The following is a 21,992-nucleotide window of genomic DNA, read 5'->3' as shown; positions in this document are numbered from 1 at the left end:
GTGATGTTTCGGCTTCCACAGCATCTCTCTGGAAATACTGCTTCAGCTCCCCCACGTAAATGGGTCTGTTTATTCGGCCCGACTTCGGGTCTTTCAATCGGTAAATCGGCCGTGACGTTTCTCTGCTATCACAAAGGGCCCGACCCATCAGGGCGCAAGGCCGGCCGCGAAACCCGCGGATGCATCGCTGAGATCATTTCGCCTCAGAACCTTGTTTCCCAACAGGAACTCGAGGTCCTTGTTGACTTGGTCATAGGTCGCCTTCTGGCTTGCCCTGGCCTTCTCACTGCTGCGGCTCACCTCTTTAATGGCACTGGCCAAACGCTCTCGCGATCGCCGTGCGTACAGTCGACGACCGATTTTTCGGACACCCAATTTTTCGGACATGCTTGATTACTCGGACTTATTCCCGGCCCCAGGACATACCTTATAAAGTCGATGTATTACGCTGCTCAAAATTTCGGACACTCTAAAGAGGGCTATTCGATTTTTCGGACATTCCAAGCGTCAGGCGGGCCAACTGCCACACATTTTGAGCGGTCGCCGCCATCTTGTTTGTTTACTTTTCCTTCGATAGCCTCGAAACCGGTGCCGGCCTTGCGTGCAGCTCCTTAGCTAAACACGCTGGATCGAGGCTATAATATTTGCCTAGCAGCTTCCGTTTCCGGGACAACGTCGCTGCCGGAGTGCTTTTTTTCTTTCTTGTAGCGTGATCGCTTCTACTGCCTGTTCCTCTGTGTGTTTGCCGTGTAGGCCTAGCCGAGGTCATGCTGATGCGAGAACTACATTCTGTCGCTACTGTGGCTCGCATTTTATATAATTGGCTCAGTTCTGTTGCCGGATTTTATGACTTCTTTTTTTTTTTTCGTGCAATGCGACAACGAGAAGGCACTCAACGGAGTCGGTGTTGTGATTCAGTGTTTGGTGATTGTGGTGTGCCTCGACAGTGGGAAAACCTACTCTGTCGATTTGCTTGGAGCACTTAGTACCCTCGCCGATGCGTGGAAGTCTGTAGCACCCACAACACTGCGCAATTGCTTCCGCGACGCGGGATTTGTGCTGAATGACGAGTCATTCCGTTGAGAGTCCGAAAAATCGATCGTCGACTGTATTCGTCGACATTGGTCTCGACCTTGTGGACATCGTTCGACCTATGGGTCAGGACCATGTCTGTTGGCGTGTTCAGCTCCCTATCAAACATGAGAAAAGCCGACGTGAAGCCAGTCGAGCGATTTACACTCGTACACAGAGCGAAGGAAATTGCATCCAAGTGCTCATCCCAATCGTGACCGCGCATATACACCCAGGAGCGGCTTGATGTTCCGATTTCGGTGCTCGCTCACGTTGGACTGGGGATAATAGTATGTGGGTTTTTGCTGCCGTACACCCATTACTGCGCACATATCGCGAAACACCTTGGACGTGAAATATGTGGCGTTGCCGGTTTTTAGTCGCTCTGGAAAGCCAAAGTGACAAAACACCTCTGACTGCTTTCCCAAGATCTCTCGGGTAGTAGCTTTCCGCAGCTGGTACAGTTCAGCGAGAGTGCTGAAATGATACGTATCGACAATTACATACTTGTACCCCTTCTTGCTGCGCGGCAGCGGCCCCATCAAATCGCACGCCAGGATCTCCCATGGCTTCGTGCTTATAATGGGCTGGAGTAAGCCAGGTGGCTTGCCACCTTAAGGCTTTCTGTCTTGGCTGATGTGGCATGTTCGCACTTATTACCATATGTCAGCCTTCATTCTGGGCCAGGTAGCAAACCGACAAAGCTTCCGCCGTGTCTTTGGGGCACTCCCATGACCATCGGCGTCGTGATAGTGCCACATAGCGGCACTGCACAGTTTGCGCGGAATCACGACTTTAAAGCACTCACTGGAGGCTTTATCTGGCACGTATTTTAGCAAAGCTCCCTCATGGTCCAGCAGGAAGTTCTCCAACTCACTCGTAGCAATACCAGCTACACTAGAGTTAGCGCCAACCACACTACCAGTGGCTTAACAGCGCAATTTGGTCGGAGTTGTCGGAGCATCCGTCTCATCAATAAGACTTGCGATCCTCTTACGGCAAAAAAGAAAAAAAAAAAAAGAGCCTTCCTACTAACCCCTGACAGCTCTTAACTGCTTGAACGCAAGCTCGAGTGGGCATCCCCACTCTTACGAGATGCACGTGCTCTGGAGGTTTCCGCAACAGGGCGCTCCCCGCTATGACCTCCTTCCGCAAATTTGGTGTACCACTGCTCCTAGTGACATCGCACCTGCAACCATAATTCACACTCCCTTTCCGAACGGCATCTGGCTGCCCGTGAATTGACCCGCCGAATGTGAGCGACCTCACCGCATATCCATGCGACGCCGCTCCAGTAAACTTAGCTCTCGACTCTCCTGAGCTGCTGAACTTTGAACCTGTGCTCGGTACGCTTCGGCAGCGCTCTCATTCGCATTCTCTGCCGTACAGAGCAACGGGCAAAACGGACACCGCATCGGCGGTTCTGGGCGGAGGTGGACAAATGGGCACTTTACCGTGAGCTGGACCAACGGGCTGGCTTTCCCGAGCGGGTGTAAAGGGTAGCGTGTGCAGTAGCTTGACAAGTAGCTCAGTGTCTTCTTGAGAATGACTCAGTCGGCGGACCACACCTGCGATTTCACTCGAGGCGCATCGCAATGGCGGTGGGAAGCCTTCGCCATTGGGTTAGGCTTCGCATACTGGCCAGGATCTCCCAACCGACCTCGGACGACTTACTGTGTGGAATTCCACCATTCTTCGTGAGTGAACCTCCCCAACTGGACTGCCAGTGGGGCCCCATGTTGGGTGACATTTTGTGGGAGTTTCTACTGGACTCGGTCTCTGCTCTCAGAACTGGACGCCCTGCCACTAGCTCTGACCACATCCATGGCCGGGAATAACGAAACACCGAGGCACAGCCAGCGGGTGAAGCTGTTTATTGGGAGTGCCCAATTTTTATCCTCGGTGTCGCAGCATCCGCGTGCTCCAGCGTCGTGGCGGCGTCTCTTTGGATGCAGGTGCTGTCCGCCGAGAGGGGAGGGGGAAGGAGGAGCTGCCCGGCGCACTATGCCAGTTCTCTCATCCCCCGCCCCCTCTGCCACAGCTCCGGGGAAAGGATGCCAGGAGAGGAAAGATGAGGGCTCCTCATGAAAGAGAGGGAGAGGGCATTCACCGCGTCGTGCGGGTGAGGGGAATGTTGAATTCCCACAGATGCTGCCGCTAGCGGCGGGGCGTCCGGTTCCGAGAGCAGAGCCTGAGTCCCGTGAGAACCTCCACAAAATGGCGCACCAATGTGGGGCGCCACTGAAATTTTGAATAGTGAACTGAATTCAGTGCGTTAACTGAATCAATTAGCTCTCAAATGAGGATTCATGGACCCCAGGAGGTCTGAAAAGCAATTTTCCAGGGTCTACATAACCCACTACCACAAAAAGAAAATGTCACACCTTAGCCCTGGCCTGTTTGGGGGGGATAAAATAAGCACATAGGTTCAAAGCCAACTTTAGTCTCTCAAAATCAAAAATGTAAGGAGTGCAGAAAGGGGGGCTACATGAAATGATGAAAACTATTTACTCCCAAAAAGGGGGAACCTGCCCGATGACTGGTTGTGCTACTTAGAGGAGGATCCCTTGGGGCTCTGCGGCCTTCAGTGCGCGTGAAATAAGCTGGCGCTGTTGGGCCAGCTCGATACGCAGGAGGTACTCCCACACATCTACTGTAGTTGAACTGTCAGCGTTGTGTTGTCTACAGGTCCCCATCATGTGAAGGAATATGGCTGGTTGTGAGCACTGTTTTCATGTAGGTGCAATAATATTTGGGAAAAGTTTCCTATATAGCCATGGGTTTGGAAAATTTTGTATTTTGTGCTAATGGAGGGCGTCGTGCCAGGATAGTTCTCTGTGCTTAGGGTATAGACACTGCCTGAGCCGATAATATTGGAGCATGTTCGTGTGCATAGCAAGTAGTGTCTTGGGGGATATCAGAGGAAGCGGCAGGCTGAAGAGAGCACTCCGCCCAGTATTGAGTTCTCAGGTTAGAGAATGCGCCATTGCGTTCCCGCTGAGTGCCTTATGGGCTGCGTGCATGTCTTCCATTTACGTATTGCTCGCGGCAAGAACCTTACGTTTGTGGGTAGTGCCAGCTGGGCCGGGGGATATAGGAGGGAGAGTGTTCTCGACTTGGCTTTTTCAAGTGCGTGAAAAGGGGGAGTCCCTCCCAGCGTACTCACCTGATGGGGTTGAGTTGGTGGCGGTCTTGGCTTGGTCGGGCCCTGGGGCTGTCCCAAAAGGGCATGTTGCTACTGCTGCTGGACTACTGCAGGTATGTGTGGCCACGTTTTGGAAAGTGTCTGATAGGATTGTTTAGAGAAATTGGGCCCGAGGGGTGGAAATGATCCCGAGTGGTCCCTCTGACTCCATTGATTGCTGCCGGAACGTTAGCAATCCCAGCGGCTGACGGGTTGTAAGGTTACTCGGCGTGAGGGTGCTTGCTGTTTTCCTGTTCTTGTTTAGCAGCTTCAATCTGCTTTTTTTCATTGACTGCACTTGATGGGGTAGAGTGCGAAATAGTTCTTTACATCGGCTGTCGCCCATGACATGTTCCTTCCCACAGAGCCAGCAGGTTGGCATATAGGAGTGGACATTGGGTGGGTTTGGAAGCCCACAGCCCCGGCATTTGATCACTGCTCATGCATGTCTGCTTGGTGGCCGAGTTCGGTGCAGCGGTAACATATTTCTTATTTCTTTTTGAAGATGTTACACAGGTGTCTGCTGTTGCAAAAATAGATCCATGCAGGTACCTGCGGTTGGGCGAAGGTAATCAGCACAGCAGTGATGTTGCCGAGTCTTCTGAAGTCCTCTATAGGAAGGTTTCAGTTGTGGAGTTCCACCTCGATAGTTGAATGACAGAGACTGAGATCAACCCCTCTGGTCACTCCTCTTGCTGAACTGTCATCTGGATTTCAGTACACAAATATTTCATATGAATATTTAGTCGAAGTGTTCGTTGAGATGTAGGACGTGCTCAGCGCATTCCAGGTTTGGCATGCAGTAAGCGAAAGTGTTCTGTAGGTGGTTGGCTTGGATAAGGTCTTCATAGCAGATGGAATCATGGGTGAACTTGGCTGCTATGCAAATCACCTCGAGAAGTTGAAACATAGATGTCTTGGAGAGTAGTAATCCCCCTTTGAGGTGGACGATGAGCTTGAGCATGTTCTATGCAGGCAGAGCTGCTTGGAAGCTACCAAGCTCCTAGCGAGTTGGCACCCACGTTGGTGAGTCGTAAGCACTTCTGTGAAGATCTTTTCACACTTGGCCTTCCCAGAGCCTATTCACCATTCACTAGTTGCAAACTCCTCGAGTGTTAGCTCTGCACCTTCCACGGTGACCTTCATGGCGGCAGGCAGGCGCCCAGGCTTGCTCGGCACTCCACACTGCTGTGGCAGGAAGGTCCAAGGCAGCGCGGTATGCCTAGCAGAGCATAGGGTGTGGTTGCGATAAAAATCGACCATAAATGGACAAAAATCGTATGTACTAGTGCTCCCATAATAAAACGAAGCACGCGAGCGTACAAAATTTTATTTGGCGGCATGCCCTGCAAGCGGGTGCATATGTGTATAGCTTGGATGCATGTGCGTCACCCGAATGTTCAGCTTCACACTTTGCGTTTGCCTCTTCAGCAGCCCAGATGAAGGAGACTGCTTTTTCCCCAAACCCGTGCTCCGTTCTATTTTGTGGCCACTAGTACTTCTAAATGGTGTCTCTGGTATCCTGTTGATGTTGGGAATCCAGTAGCATTGATGATAGGACTTTGGAGTTGCACTCTCCTGGGTTACGCTGAGAATGTTGTGGAGTTTAAGTGGAGTGCATCTGTGGCCGCTCGCTTTCTGGTCTGGCGTTTGTTGATGTCGGCGTCCCTTCTAGTGGCATGCCGGTGCCGAAGCGTTGCCTCTTCCCCATGTCTTCTACAGGTCATGGCATGCCAGCTTATCAAGTGCGCATTTTTTAGATACCAGTTCAGCCTTGATCCGATCCCATACTGCAACTTGTCCTCGGAACAGTGGCAGCAGTTGACACAAGATCGCCACCTCACCCGGAGTTTGGCACACGCTGTCGGAGAGGTTGGAGATGATTTTCTCGCACTCCGAGCTCTGCCAGCACGTCAACTTTGGCCCACACTGCACCCAAACCATGCCTCCAGGGAAGCCATGAGCCTGCACGGTGAGCCCCGCTGTGCCGGCCGCTTCTCCACAACAGACGATCACGCACCGCAGCTCCCATGGCTGCCGCAGATTCCCCGACAATGGCTTCCAACTCTATCCGTGGGTACGATCTGTCGACCCTGCAAGTGGTGAACATGGACACCGTCTAACCCAGGGACTACCCTGTCTGAAGATGAATACCTCGATGACGTGGTGAGAATTTGGCACAAGAACTCATCAGCTTCCAAAGACACCGGCATTGCGGCCCAGCAACAGGCAGCTGCTAAGTCTTCCGTGACAAGCGGAGCCTCCCAGCTCAAATGGCGGCCGCTGAGACGCCGCGCATTGGGCGTGAATAAATCATTGTTGTGCTCAGGCCAGCTGCAATGTTGTACTTGAAGGCTACATTCGCCCCTGGACAAGCTGGAGCCGCTGTCGACGGCCTGCTCAAGGACATCGGTGACATGGAACTCACCATGTGACCTGTGTACGACCAAAGTGCGTTGGCGTGTGCCTTTAATTCACTTCCAGCCGCCGAGCGCTTACTTGGTGTTGGTGATGTCACGCTGACGAGAGCCGCACGTCAGTTCGCATTCCGGGGCCACCTCAAAGCCCCTAATGACTGCTGCAAAGGCTTCATCATGGTTGCACTGAATGAAAACTCTTCGTGCTGCCCTGACGTGGAGAAGAGGGAAAATTCTATCTGTCCACAAGCTCGGGCACTCACCGGTCGCGGTCGTCACCTTTGCCGGAAAGATGATGCAGCGATGAATCAAATACCATCGAGAGTGTCGCCGTACGCCTCTATAAGAAGACAGTTCCTGCTTGCTACTGCTGCGGCACGGTAGGACACCGGGCAGATATTTGCTCGTGCCCACAGACCAATGTGCCTTCAGTAGGACTCAGGTGGCTGTCACGCCTGAGGACCTAGCTCAACATAAATGCTTCCCAAAGTGTCTGCTCCGCGGAGGAGCACATCTTACGGCATCTTCCGGATCTTCTGGAAAGTACTGCAAGCTGATCAAGGCAGGGACCCCACCTGCCGTCAAGCCAAAGGGCAAGCCACTCCAGGACGCCTGCCGAGAACAAGAAACGCTGGAAGTCAAAGAAGGCTTTCGGTGGTACAAATCATGTGAAGTCCGGGGCCCCAGAGCAGCCGCCGCCTCCTCCTGGCATCTCAGCCGGAGATTTCCCACCCTTGGCACCCATTGAACCCAAGGTGAGTGCCTGAGCTAGGGCTGCCTCTCACTTCTTTATCGCCACTGAAACCACCCTGCAGCAACAAAACGCTGATCTGAGGCACCAAACCGAAATTTTGCTACGCAGAATGCAGGAATTGGAAACTAAGCTAAACATGCAATCGAAGTCCCCTCCGACGGAGCTATCATCGATAGATCAATCTGAACTGGAGGACGTGAGGATGCGCATTTGGTAGTGACCGGGCTAACCAGCACCTCCGACTCCTCTTGTCTAACTGACCGAGGGACTCGCGGCTCTCGAGGGCCGCCAGAGCGCTCAAGAGCATAAGATGGAGGCGCTCCCAGGCAACATCATGGAGGCAGTCAAGGACTCCATTCTGAAGCTCATTTAGACCGAACCAAACCAGATTCTCCCCATCATCATTAACCAGGTGGCCGAATCTATCATGCTGGCTATTCAAAGCCAAATCAGGTCTAGCCGTTCCCGCTCGAGATCTTTGCGACCCGACACTTGTAGGTGGAAGGTGAAGGTGATACCTCAGCAGATCACCATGGGCTCGCAGGATCTCAGTCCGGCCATACAATCGCCGAAGATGTTGGTGCTTCTGCCTGATGCACCATCAACCACGGGGGATGTGCTCCCCCCAAATGAAGAACAACGTTGAGTATGGGTAACCATCGCCAGTGCCAGAAGAACACGAAGAACTCTCCTGGCAGCGATCACTACCTTCTTAGGATCACCCTTCTTGCGAAGGCACAGCGAAAAAAATAGGGGAGCCAAATTAACCAACTGGTACCACTTCCAAATGCAAGAAGTCCCACCCGTGCTTTTCCGGCGGCTATGCAAAGTGGGCAAAACAGTTCGACAAAATACAACAGCATGCCACCATCATTCAAACTATAGAAGAGATCCCTGCAGTGGAAAACTACCTCCTGCACTTGTGGGAGGCACGCCGCAGTCTAACGAAAAGGTGGAAGAAACTAAATCGCAAACTCAAGGCTCGCATTGCCCAGCTGACTGAGCAGGCCGCGGCGTATGCTACCCAGCTCACAGAATCAAATTGGATTGAACACTAACTCAGCAGCGTGTCAAATGAGCTCGAAAGAGACTTGGTGCCTCTTTCGCAGCCTCATTGACCCCACTCAGATGAGAGCGGAGACGCAGAGACAGCTCCAGCTGGCTGTGCACAGGTGCGATGGTACGACGGCTCAACTAGCAGACACCCCTTGTGATAGGTACCTCTGTCGTATAGAAGACTCAATTGGGCCCTAGTTTGAGTATGCGGGAAAGCCTAACCTCAAAATTGACGTCTCCTTCAAGCTGCATGACTTGAAGGCAGTGCTAGTTAAAATGAGGCACTGCTCCGGATTGAGATCGTAAGTCAAACTGTTATTGAATCTTCCGAACTCAGCATACTTGCATCTATTGGAGTGCATTAGTCAGATCTGGGACCGGCGTCCACTCCCCCCAGACTGGAAGACCTCTTTGGTTGCTTTCATTCCGAAACCAGGCAAGGTGGTGAATACCAACCTGAGGCCCATATCACTCACTTTGTGTGTGGGTAAACTCATGGAGACGATGGTAAGGGATCGCCTCTCTCCATACATGTAGTTCAAAGGCCTCTTTGCCGACACGTTTGTGTTCCGCCCGCACATGTTGGCACAGGATGCCCTACTCCATTTACACCGAGACATAATCAGACCCCACTGCCATGTGCCAAAATAACAAGGCCATCCTTGTCCTTAACCTGAAGGGGGTGTTCAACGTCAAACATGGCACTATCCTGTCTAACTTGAGTTCAACGAACTGTGAGCACAATGCTTTAGCCTACATTCGGGATTTTCTCTCGAAGCGTCGGGCCCTCCTCAAGATCGAGGACGAGGAGTACGGACGGACCTTACATCATGGGAACACGGGGTGCACCCCAAGGAGTAGTCTTGTCACCACTACTCTTCAATATAGCAATGATGTAGCTTCCACACCAATTAGCCCGGGTGGAAGGCATTTGTCACACGGTATACGCGGATTACATAACAATTTGGACGAGCGAGGGGAGCCTTGAAGACATGGAGGGCCGCATTCAGTAGGCCGCCACAATAGTTGATGGTTACGTTGTGGTGGTGAACTCCAATGCGCTTCCGCAAAATCTGACCTTTCACATTTCTGATCACGCCCAAAAAATAACACGAGCCTACACATCTCGCTGACAGGAGGTCCCATCAGAGAGATTGAGGAGCTCCGGATCTTGGGCTTATTCATTCACAACTTCAACTTCAGTAACCTCAGACCATAGTCTACCCTAGTCAAACTCAAGCGAGTAGGTGAACAGGTAGGACGTATAATCCACCGTGTTTCAAACAAGCGCGGTGGGTTACGTAGCAGGGATGTGCTTCGGCTCACCCATGCCTTCATGACCAGAAGGATCCTATACTCCATGCCATACGTACACACCACAGAACATGAATGCATTGATGCCATAATTAGGAAGGTCACAAAGTGAGCATTGGATCTCCCGGTTGCCACCTCTAACGCGAGGTCAGCACTGGGGGTGCATAATTCCTACCAGGAAATATGGGAGGCTCATCTCGTGAACCAATACACGTTACTCTCGCAGACGGCAGCCGGGCTCCACCTGCTAGACCGCTTACACATACAACATGAATGCACACCAGAGGAGACACTGGATCCCGGAGTTGTGGCGTCACAAGCTCTAGGTTCAGCCATTCCCTCGAAACAAGGATAAGCAAACACATGACGGTAGATGAACAGCATGGGCTTGGGCACTTGAGATCAACATGGGACAGGCACAGGGGTCTACTACATGCACGTGGCAGGGCCGTCGTCCTCTTGATTCTAAACGGCAGCTGTATTTCACCAGGACCTCAACGTGAACAAGCTCTCCTATTGAGCTCGAAATTCTGCGCAGGCAAAGAAGGTTGCCATTGCGTTGGCCACCGCGGACCTGAATTCAAGGACAATAATAACAAACTCATGACGAGCCTGTGAGCATTATGTGGCCGAGGAGGTGTCACTGTTAGCCTACCACCTTCTTAGACAGGCTCTGAAGGAATCGGATCCCTCTCCCAAATGCATCATTTGGACTCCAGGCCACCACGGTCTGCGAGGTAACGAAGCCGCAGATGCGGCTGCCCGAGCGCTTATTTACTAGGCTCCTCGCACAGATTCCTCCGGCTCCAAGCCTAAGCAACTGCTCCTGTGGTTTTGTGAAATTCTAATTTGACTATTGCAAACGTCAGCTATACCCAACTCCTGCGAAGGAGTTGAGTAGGGAGGACAAACGAACCCTGAAGCGCCTGGAGACCAACACTTTGTTGTGTCCTGCTATAGCTAAACATTTCGATTCCTAGATGGGCGGTGCCCGCATTGTTGAGAAACCTCCGGTATCTACTATATGGTGTGGGCATGTCAAAAGAATCCTACACTTTCTCCTACCCCTTCCCCCACCCGAGAGGCGGCCCTGCTCAGCTGCTCATCGCTGAAGTCCCAACGGGTTCTGGCGAAATGGGCAAGGGTGGCGGCTCTGTCCAGTGGGATCCAGGACTTGTGGGCGATTCCTCTGCCCGAGGCATGCGCACGACAAACACACAGTGGGCCGTGTAACAAACATCCTTTATCTCACGTTAAGCGCGGGCGTCGTCGAGGCTGTCCGGGGTCGTCGTCCGGGTGGCTGCGGGTCGTTCTCGTGGAGAGAGCCAGGGGAGAAGCAGGAGCGACGAGCCAGGGACCAAGAAGGACCAGACGGCGGCACGAGCCTTCCTTTATAGACCCCTCGCGCGGGACCGGTTATCCCCGAACGAGCGGGGAGAGGGAAACCGGCAGCGCGCAAGGAGCCTTGGGATAGTGGCGCGGCCGTTGAAAGCGCGGCGCGCCACGGGCGCTAAAGATATGTGGCGTGGGCCCCCACATCTTCCCCCCCCCTCAGCGTCCGACCCGGAGTCCGCCAGCAGGCGATCCAATTCGTCCGGGTCCGGGCTGACGTCCGTGGAGACCGAAGGGGGCGCTGGGGGCCCTGCCCGCGCCTGGGCGATGATAGCCTCCGCCGCTGAAGACAGCAGCTCAGGCCGGCTCGATTGAAGGAGGTGTAAGGCTGCCTCCTCCGGGCTGCCCCTCTGGACGGGCCGTCCGGCTGCCAAAGCGGTCGCTGCGACCACTGCCCGGTGCCGGACGAATTGGATCGCCTGCTGGCGGACTCCGGGTCGGACGCTGAGAGGGGGGAAGATGTGGGGGCCCACGCCACATATCTTTAGCGCCCGTGGCGCGCCGCGCTTTCAACGGCCGCGCCACTATCCCAAGGCTCCTTGCGCGCTGCCGGTTTCCCTCTCCTCGCTCGTTCGGGGATAACCGGTCCCACGCGAGGGGTCTATAAAGGAAGGCTCGTGCTGCCGTCTGGTCCTTCTTGGTCCCTGGCTCGTCGCTTCTGCTTCTCCCCTGGCTCTCTCCACGAGAACGACCCGCAGCCACCCGGACGACGACCCCGGACAGCCTCGACGACGCCCGCGCTTAACGTGAGATAAAGGATGTTTGTTACACGGCCCACTGTGTGTTTGTCGTGCGCATGCCTCGGGCAGAGGAATCGTCCACATGGGTGCTAATTCAGCCCCAGTTGGGTGCCAGTTGTGGGCGATTCCTCTGCCCGAGGCATGCACATGACAAACACACAGTCGGCCGTGTAACAAACATCCTTTATCTCACGTTAAGCGCGGGCGTCGTCGAGGCTGTCCGGGGTCGTCGTCCGGGTGGCTGCGGGTCGTTCTCGTGGAGAGAGCCAAGGGAGAAGCAGGAGCGACGAGCCAGGGACCAAGAAGGACCAGACGGCGGCACGAGCCTTCCTTTATAGACCCCTCGCGCGGGACCGGTTATCCCCGAACGAGCGGGGAGAGGGAAACCGGCAGCGCGCAAGGAGCCTTGGGATAGTGGCGCGGCCGTTGAAAGCGCGGCGCGCCACGGGCGCTAAAGATATGTGGCGTGGGCCCCCACAGACTAAGGACTCCAATCATGTAAAGGGTCTTTTTTGGGCCTGCACACTCATTTTCTAATTGAATGTTTTTCACCACCACCACCTAGCCCCTAGTTTTAAGGTGTCCCCCACCACTTCCACTAATCCACAAGGGGTCCCTGACACATCCATGGCTGACAACCACTGGACTAGTGCATGTCAGAGTTCTCCCTGCTGTGGGCGGTAGGGACTTTGCCATCCACCTCTCAGGCCGACTGCTCACCACCTACAGTAACAACTTTCTGTTACTCTAATGGGGCCAGTGACTGTTTCAGCCTCTGCAGCATGTGTCAGCAGCCTTTCAGATGTTTTGGGACGGTGTCATGCTGGTCTAATACCCCTGTCACACGAGCAAATTTAATGTCATTCATATCGAATGACATTAGCATCTAATGTCATTATTTTCCTGCTACACGAGAAAATTTAATGTCATTAGGTTTGAAGGACATTCTTCATCGAATGAGTTTGGGCAACTCATTCCCATTCGATCGAGAACCAAATTTGTACTCGACGCCAGATATGCAGCAGAAACAAGTAACGCAACAACATATTCTGTGCACAGTGAAATTAAAAAAATTATATCTTCGGAGTTTTGTTTTAAAACCTGTTAATTAGGTGTAAAATTATTTACACTGCAGGCTCTCGCAGAACGGCATTACTCTTTGTCACAGCAGTGGTCCAGTCATGGCAGTGACTCACGATCATTTTGGGCTCTATGTTCCTTGGTGGCCGCATCTCCCCGTATGTTTATCTCTGAACTATTTAAAGTTGTGAGAGAGCGCCTCGCAGTTTGGACGTCAATTGCATGCTCTATTTGTCTCCATGCATCTCCACACTGTGTATCCGTGCTCCGCTGTGTTCAGCCATATTATTTGTTTACGTTTATCGAACTTGTGGGTCACTCGATACTTGGCTTAGATTTTTATGGTTAAAGTAATACAGCACAGCCAAAGGTAATGTTTTTCGCTTGAATTATCTTACAGAAATGTTTTGATCAGCTTTAAAATTTACACACTGATTTCAAACGCCTTTTATGCGCACTGATGTTTCTTAAGTGCAGTGTTTTTTATAGTTGATCGTAATTGCCACCATTTGCAAATTACATATTTTACTGTGTAGTGCCAAAAGAAACCAAATGACATTAAATCCGCTAGTGTGACAGGTAAACACTTCATGTTCCTTTTCGTTGCATCTATGTGCTTCCTCTGCTACGGGTTGAGGATGCTTAATCCTGCAGGGTATTCGTGCGGTGATGTATCCTTAAATGCAATTGGGCTGTTTGTAGTGAGGCATCGCTGCTACTGTGTCGCGCTGTGAAAAGGGCTGCAGTGGCACTTGCGATTTTGGAGTGTTCTTTCACACTTCCAACAGCGCGCAAAATAAAGCACGACTAATTTCCAAAAACCATCACTATCACTTAACTTTTATCTCAGATGTATAGGAGTTCAGTAAATAAAATTGCTGGTATGGAAAGGGTAGATAATTCGAACATTTTTCCCAAAGGCTGATTGACGAGACTTTACTGTACTTTGCGAGATGCTATAAGATTCCATACTCGCTTCCTGTAAAAAAAATTGCTGAACTTGAATCCACTCCAATTAATTTTTTTTTCTGGGAGCCTCGCAGTTGTCAGATTTATCCCGTGAAGTTGTGCTTTTGCAGTAAGCACTATCATCATCATAACTCGCTACTACAGTGAAAGCTTGTTAATTCCGAAACTGATAATTCAACCTTCGTGCCTGGTCTCCACACATATACATAGGAGTCTATGGGACGAAACTTGTTCATTCGGATGGATTTGACCACACATTGAATAATTCGGACAACTTAAGGCAGCCACAGAGGCTCGAAAACGCGAACATGGTACAATACTGCTACCTAAATGCAGCATCGTCAATGACATTATACAATCAAGTTGGCTCGACTTATGGCTGGATGGATGCTTTTCCTTGTTTTTTCATGTGTCAGCATTATCGGCTGCACACCGTTCCTCTCAGTGTGCTGCGTCATTGCACGCTGTTTAATCGAGGACCGTTGGATTTAATGTGGCTCATTTATTGATCTTGATACTGGTGCTTTTCTGTCCTGCGCTGTTATCCCTTCTTTCCATCACTGGCAATGCACGTGAAACAGCCGAAGTGACACAACGCAAAGGACTTAGCTACGGGCTCTCCCGAAAAAAAGCCATAAAGAAATACATGAAAAGGAGTACCCTGAGCACGTAGTGTGAGGGGCCACACGAGCAGCCTCAGCCCCTCACACTGTCAAGGAAACTGTGGAAGCCCTCATTGTGCTAGAAGCATGCGACCTGCTGAGCATTTGGAAGGACTTAAAAAATATAGTGACCGCGCGGGTTTCTGCGGGAAAGCAGACGAGCATCCTCTATTACATTGTTCAATAAAGGTAGCTGATGAAAGTCTTATACTTATTTTTTTCTTCTTAATAATATGGACATTCGGATATATTTTACGGTCTTAAGAAATATGAATAACCTTGTTGGAATGACTTAACTTTGGCCTCATTAAAACTTGTCGACGTCATTGGATGAAGGGCCTTCTTTGAGGAGCATGTGCCGCGTTTTACTTGGGCTGTATCCGACTACAGATGACCCATGGGGATAGATATCTGGTTGTGTGCATATGGGTGTGTTTACTGTAGAGGCCTGCAAACAACCGCAAAGCATGACAACACCACGTCAGGACACCATTTTATTGCCAACACAATTGTCCAGTGAACGTTTCCATTCCGGTGAAGAGAGAGTATGGACCTGTCACTGGCGATGACGTCCAGCTATTGGCCCTTGGAGCTGAGGAAAAAGAGCAAGCACAAAATAACAATAGCACCAATGCATAACATATGCCAAACACCAGCTCTAAAACAGCAAGAATACATGGGAGTGTCAGACCCCCATAAGCAGACGACTAGCTAACAGCAAGGGGCACAACTGAATGCAGTTACAATGCACTTAGTGGCAAGCTTTTTACAGTGTGAGCTGCATTTCTTAAAGGGGTGATGACGAGGTCATTCGTCTTATACCTCTGTGAATAATATACAGGTCTGTGACTCTACTCTCAAATCTTTAGTTCCCAGCACGCAGCGCATATTACAAAAAACTCAATAGATATTATAATCGAGAAGCTCCTCCCATTGAGAGCGACCACCATTTTGAAATGCTCGTGTGATGTCACAGAGGATACGTGGCCGAGAGTCGTCTGCAATGCAAGCTGCAGTATCAAAGGACACGTCTATTTTCTTTTTTTAGGGGATTGCAAAGGAACCTAATTAGGTTCCTTTGCAGATCAATGAACACTGATCTGTCACATTACACTGGTGACGACTACAGCATGATCAACGGTCACCTATCACCGTAATGTGAGGTTTTGGCACCGCGTGCTGTGCCGACGAAACTCATCAGCAGACAGTCGCCCGATCTGTTTTGGTCGGATCGGAGGCCGAGCGAGCACTTGACACCCGGTGAATTAATGGCTTGAACAGCTGTAGCTTAGGCGGGTTATAAAAAGGAAAACAAGCAGCTACACTTTATATGATCTCCATTCTCATCGGCAATGACCTTGGCCAGAAATGTTAGCGCTGGCACCCCGTTTCGCGACGAGTAGGCCTAGCGCAAGTATGCGGGGCACGGGTCTAGAGTTTCGGCAATTACGGAGCGCGCATTCACAAACTTTAGCTGTTGCATGTGGCTTGGAGTGTATTTTTGGCAGTAGTGACCCCTAACCGACGACTGCTTACATCCCAAAGCATGTGCACATTGAGCGGGAAGCGTTGATGTGACCCTGTCGGCGCCACTATTGCAGTTATACCTGGCGCAGGCAGGGGATATGGCATCATTAACTTGCAGCGGAACTGTAGTTTGTGAACAAATAAATGTACAACAGGCGCGGAAAAAATTGGATAGTTTTGGTATTGCTAGCTCAGCTTGCATTTTATGCCATGCAAATGAGTAGCATACATCCAGTCAATACTAAGCTATGTAAACTAACACGCTGGGGGCGCAGTCGTAATCTGCGAATCAGCGCATTTCTGTGGGAGTTTACGGCTCACACATTAGCTAAATGGTGTATGTTTACTGTGTTTACATTGAAGCAATCACGAGTCGTTTGGCTCGGGAGTCGGCCGCAGTCATACGAGTGGCTGAGGGAGAGGCGAGACGGAGACGGCTGTGGATGGGAGGCTCTTGTTCGATGCAGCTGGTGAAGTGCATTCGAATCACGTTGGGTTTTGCAATGACGAGACGAGCGGCAACGGTGGCGTATGCTTTCATGCGCTGGCCGTGGGCAAACTGAACATAGTTTTGCAAAAATGATTTAGTAGCCGAAAATAATTAAGTTTGACTAACACGTACATATAATAGCAAGTCAAGAGGTACTGCTTCATTCAAAAGTTTTGTCTGCTCCTCTAATACCGCAAGATATGTTCTTGCATCAATGTATGCTTGTTTGGTATTTCCTTTTAGTTTTTGGGCCGAAAGGGCGAAGGGCAATAGCTCAGTAATTAGCAACAATGCTAACCCCTCCCCCCTTTCGCCATGCACATGGTGGTAGGAAACGTTTGACATGTGCCTTTTTGTATACAGGAGCGCTTGTTGATAAAGGAGCTAACTCTCACAATGTAAGAATATGCTTCTGATTGTATGTTTAAATAATGCAGCATGAGCCCATCAATTTCGGCTTCTTCGACAGTCTCTATACGAAGCCCAGAACAAGTCTGATGATCGCTAAGGGTGCACAATATAGTGAGAACTTGTTAAAGAAAAAAGAATATGCGAATAAAATTTTGATGAAAAAGAAAGGAAGCTTTCAGTGACCACCGTTCACAGTGTTGCATGTAAGAGTGCAGCCGACATGGACTCGAGATCTCGTAACGTCAGCGAACAATCTTTGCCAAACCAAAGTTGTTTCCGATATTAACAAAAATTCATTTTAAATCTATCTACTGCACTGAATGAGCTCAAATTTCAAGGATTTATAATATAACGTGGGGAGTGCAATGAAATTATCATTGAATGTTCAAATGTTGGGTGTCATGACTCCTTTAAGGTTTAAGGGGGCTCCCCTGGGGAATAAGTGAGGCAGTGAAGCCCCAATACCGTTTGCTTTCACATGATCTTGTGTTCTGCACATGCGCGATGGTATATTTCATCAACTAGCAGTTCTTTCATTCTGAGGCCAGTCTTGAGCCAGAACTCGTAGCGTGACATCATGCACAAGTGATGGGGGCATAACATGTCAGACAAAAATTACTGTCTCCCGCAGTCAACAGTAGACAAAGCACGAAATAGGTTTATTACTGGCACTGTTTTATCACCTGGCTTCATTAATTGGCTTAGGCAGTTGTGAAGGTGACATCGCTTATTAGGCTCAGTGCTTTCCGGCTTACTCAAACAAGCCCTGCCGCTATCACACGTCTGCATTCTGTGATGAGTGGACGCCTAGCAGGACAGCGATGAACGTGGGCTCATTGTCCCCAAGCACTACGGCGGACCTTAAATTCATTTACAGGAGAGAATGCGTAGTATCGGTCACCTTTCCTATGAACACCTGACCCATACTGTAAGGGAAGGGTGGAAGATTGGAGTGAAAGCAGAAAGCGGAAAAGTGTTGTGGTGGAAGGCTGTGGAGTAATTTCGACCACCTGAAGATCTTTACCATGCACTGACATCACAGAGCACATACGGACACTACTTTGCCTTGCCACTATTGAAATGCAGCTGCTGGTAGTAGGGATTGAACACGGGTACTCTGGCACTATACTTGGACATCTTAACTACTGTGCCAATATGGTGGGCACTGTGGCAGACCGAAGGACATAAACTTACTCCACTGCTTTACCCATGCAAAACAACGTGGACAGATAAATACAAAGTCGTAGCAACAGTGGTAGGCTTGGACCTCAAGGAAATTGCTAGCACGTCGGCACGGTAACCGGAGAAGAAATGGCTGTTTGCTCTAGCGGCCGGGGAGGGCTACCGGGCAGACAAATCCTTGACAATTCTCACAGATTCGAGAGAGGCATGCCGTAATTGCACCAATGGCAGAATGGGCACAAAGCGCTCTAAATTCTTTTTCTAGTGGGCCTACCTAGAGAACCAATTACACACACCATTTTCTAGATACCGGGACACACCGAGATTGAGGGTAATCAAAGGGCCGACCTAGTAGGTCGCAAGCACACGAGCCGAGCGCTTCCTAACACTCACACGGATATCTTCATGAGGATAATCCCAACGTATTCTGATATCCTAAATTATTATAAAGGGACGAGAATAAAATACCTTCTTCCCACAACGTCTTAAATCAGCAGGAAGCAGTCTGCTGGTGGAAACTGCAAACTGGAACCCTCCCTAATTTACACATCTTAAGTAAAATGTTCCCAAACCAATACAGGGACGTTTGTCCATGGTGCGGTGCTATACCCACCCTATATCACATCACTAGGGAATGCGATAGAAACAAAGCTGTCCACAAACTAGAAAATCCGAGTGCAGAACAGTGGGAGAGTATGCTTTCCAGTAGCAAACCCAATCCTCCAAAGAGGACTGGTCATCCATGCCCAGCAAGCAGCAAAACTCAGTGGTGCCCTGGAATAGGGGCGCCAACCCTGTGAAACGGAGGCACGCCATCCACGCAAAGATGGAGGATTTCTGTCGGCATTATCGCTAAATTAGAGCAATAAAGTTTATTCTATCTTATCCTACCCCGCTGCTGTAGCACAGTGGTTAAGTAGCCTGAGTACTGTAGTGAAGTACCCGAGTTTGAACTCTACCACCGACAGCTGCATTTTGATGGAGTCAAAAAGGTGAGACATCTGTGTGCTGTGCAAAATGTTCCCAAACCAATACAGGGACGTTTGTTCATGGTGCGGTGCTATACCCACCCTATATCACATTACTTGGGAATTCAGGTAGAACGAAAGGAAGAAGATGGTTTGCACGGTATAAAAAGAAGAACCGAACAAGGGTAAATAGGGTACGCCTAGGTCGCAGATGAGCCAACGTTTCGACAAGTGGACTTGTCTTCGTCTGGGCATAGCGATCATTACTGGCAGGGGTTTAAATACGCTTTTGCTTCCGAAGAAGAAAAGCTGGGGAGGGGAAAGTGGGTGCGAAAGAGTGGGGAGGAGAAAGTGGGTCATGCAGTGGGGAAAAAAAAATCTTGAGTATGTACTTATCAGCCAAGGAACCAGGGATTCTGTAGCCTGCAAAAGAAGTAAAAGCGGCAGTACCAGGAAAAAAAAGACTACTATGCCGGTTAGGTGATTACTCACCACTTAAGACGGTTTGGTGAAGATACACCTTACAAAGGGAGGCTATGCAAAGGGCCCTGATAAGGCATATATCTAGGGGGACAATTCTTAAAAGGAGGGGGTAGGGCGGGGAGTACATAGTCACAGGATAATAACCACATAGTGAAAAATAATAACATTAAGTGTGTATCTCAACCTGGAACCGGAGATCCTGTGGCCTACAAAGGAAGTAAAAGCGGCAGTACCAGGAAAAAAAAAATAAAATCATAGTACGGGGTAGATGATTAGTAACCACTTAGGCGCGTTTGGTGCGGATACACCTTACAAAGGGAGGGTTTGCAAAGGGCCCTGATAAGGCATATATCTAAGGAGGACAATTCTTAAAACTTTCTGCAAAGTGGGGGGGGGCGGATACAGTCACAAGATAATAAGCGCACAGGGCACAAACACTGACATGAGAAAATAAAAAAAAAAAGAAAAATAATAATGACAATAAAAAAAAGGACAAATTCAAGCAACAAGTGATAAGGAGGAAATGTGTTTAGAGGAACGTGTAGGGTTATGCTATTGCGGAAGGGAATAGGGTGTACCTGCGTTGTGAATAAACTGTACAATTAAGGCTATGTGAGATTGTTTTTCCGAATAGTTATGATGGAGAGGGAATATACCTAAGGGATTCTAGCGTTCCCTTAGATATATTTATTCCTGCTGGTTCCAATGCTCTAAATTTATGAATTAGATACGCCTCTCTATATTTTCTGTCCCTTGCAGATTTAAAGCCTGACTGGAGAATATATCATTTAATTTCTTCGAACTTATGGTCTTTCCGATTGAAATGCTGGGAAACTGCTTTCGGGAGGTTTTTGCCTACGTCTGCCCGATGTCCATAAAGCCGCATGTTCATTGGTTGTCCTGTCTCTCCGATGTACTGTTTATGACAAAAGGAGCGTTCTAGAAGGTAGATGACGTTTGAAGATGTGCAGTTAAAGCCTGATTTTATGTGAAAAGTGAAATCGCTTGTATTGCTTTTAACCGTGGTGCCTTTTTGTATATGACTGCACGTCTTACATCTAGGTCGAGAGCAAGGGTGTGGTTGTGTTGGATGCTTGTTGTCGAGTTTAGAATGTACTAGAATATCTCTGAGGTTCGCGTTACGTTTGTATGTCACCATTGGTGCCGCCGGAAATATTTTCTTCAGGCGTTCATTACACGTTAACATGGAACGGTATTTCCGCAGAATATTGTTTATGTTTGGGAGGGCATTGGAGTATTTAGTTACAAAAGAAGGCTGTTGTTCGGTGTTGGCCTTTGGTCGTTTCGTGAGCCCATCGTTGCGGTTTAAAGTGCTTGCTTTTTTGAGGGCCGTATTAAGGGAGTTACCGGGATAGTTCCTCTGGATTAGTGTTGCTTTCAATGAATGTAGTTCGTTTAGGTAGTCACTGTCATCACTACATATTCTTCTCAGCCGTGTCGCCTGTCCTACAAATATTCCTTGTTTACAATGTCTCGGATGATGACTCGTAAAATCTAGATATTGTTGCTTATCCGTTGGCTTTCTGTACAAAGAAGTTTTAAGTTTTCCATTTTCCACTGACACCGTGGTGTTGAGAAAGTCTACTTTTAATTGCGACGACTGACAAGTGAATTTAATGCTAGTGTGATGATTATTAAGATGCGAGACGAAAGATTGAAGTGATTCTGATCTGTGCTGCCATATCATGAAAATGTCGTCAATATAGCGAAGGTATATAAGTGGCTTTTCCGGGAATGAATTTAGTATATTGGATTCTAGAACTCCCATGAATATATTCGCGTAAGTCGGCGCGAATGGAGTACCCATGCTGGTTCCAAATATCTGCAAATAATAGGATGAATCGAACTCGAAATAATTTAAAGTTAGGACTAGTTTAAGGAGCGAGATATAAACTTCAGAGGCATGCGGATGGTGGTTGTTGATTAGTACTTGGGAGAGGGCGTCGATACCTTCATTGACAGGAAATGAAGGTATCGACGCCCTCTCCCAAGTACTAATCAACAACCACCATCCGCATGCCTCTGAAGTTTATCTCTCGCTCCTTAAACTAGTCCTAACTTTAAATTATTTCGAGTTCGATTCATCCTATTATTTGCAGATATTTGGAACCAGCATGGGTACTCCATTCGCGCCGACTTACGCGAATATATTCATGGGAGTTCTAGAATCCAATATACTAAATTCATTCCCGGAAAAGCCACTTATATACCTTCGCTATATTGACGACATTTTCATGATATGGCAGCACAGATCAGAATCACTTCAATCTT

General features: G+C 49.5%; 1 protein-coding gene and 1 pseudogene across 2 annotated transcripts in view; both read left to right on the top strand.

Moving 5' to 3' along the window:
* Positions 1 to 21,992, top strand: part of LOC146183331 (splicing factor C9orf78) — a 78,434-nt gene that overhangs the window by 44,801 nt on the left and 11,641 nt on the right. Inside the window, exon 10 of one of the 2 annotated variants that reach the window (XR_014708765.1) lies at positions 5,231 to 5,281. The exons of the other annotated variant lie outside the window; for it this stretch is intronic. The gene's annotated coding sequence lies outside the window, so the exon portion shown is untranslated. The remainder of the gene's footprint in view (positions 1 to 5,230; positions 5,282 to 21,992) is intronic. 2 annotated transcript variants of the gene reach the window in all.
* On the top strand, positions 6,864 to 11,279 carry LOC146183332 (uncharacterized; annotated as a pseudogene).

This window comes from Amblyomma maculatum, chromosome 7 (assembly GCF_055883805.1).
Source record: "Amblyomma maculatum isolate TAMU_Amacu chromosome 7, ASM5588380v1, whole genome shotgun sequence".
NCBI classification, from domain to species: domain Eukaryota; kingdom Metazoa; phylum Arthropoda; class Arachnida; order Ixodida; family Ixodidae; genus Amblyomma; species Amblyomma maculatum.
The sequence above is the reverse complement of the archived record's forward strand: the minus strand, read 5'-3'. Positions and strand labels throughout refer to the sequence as shown.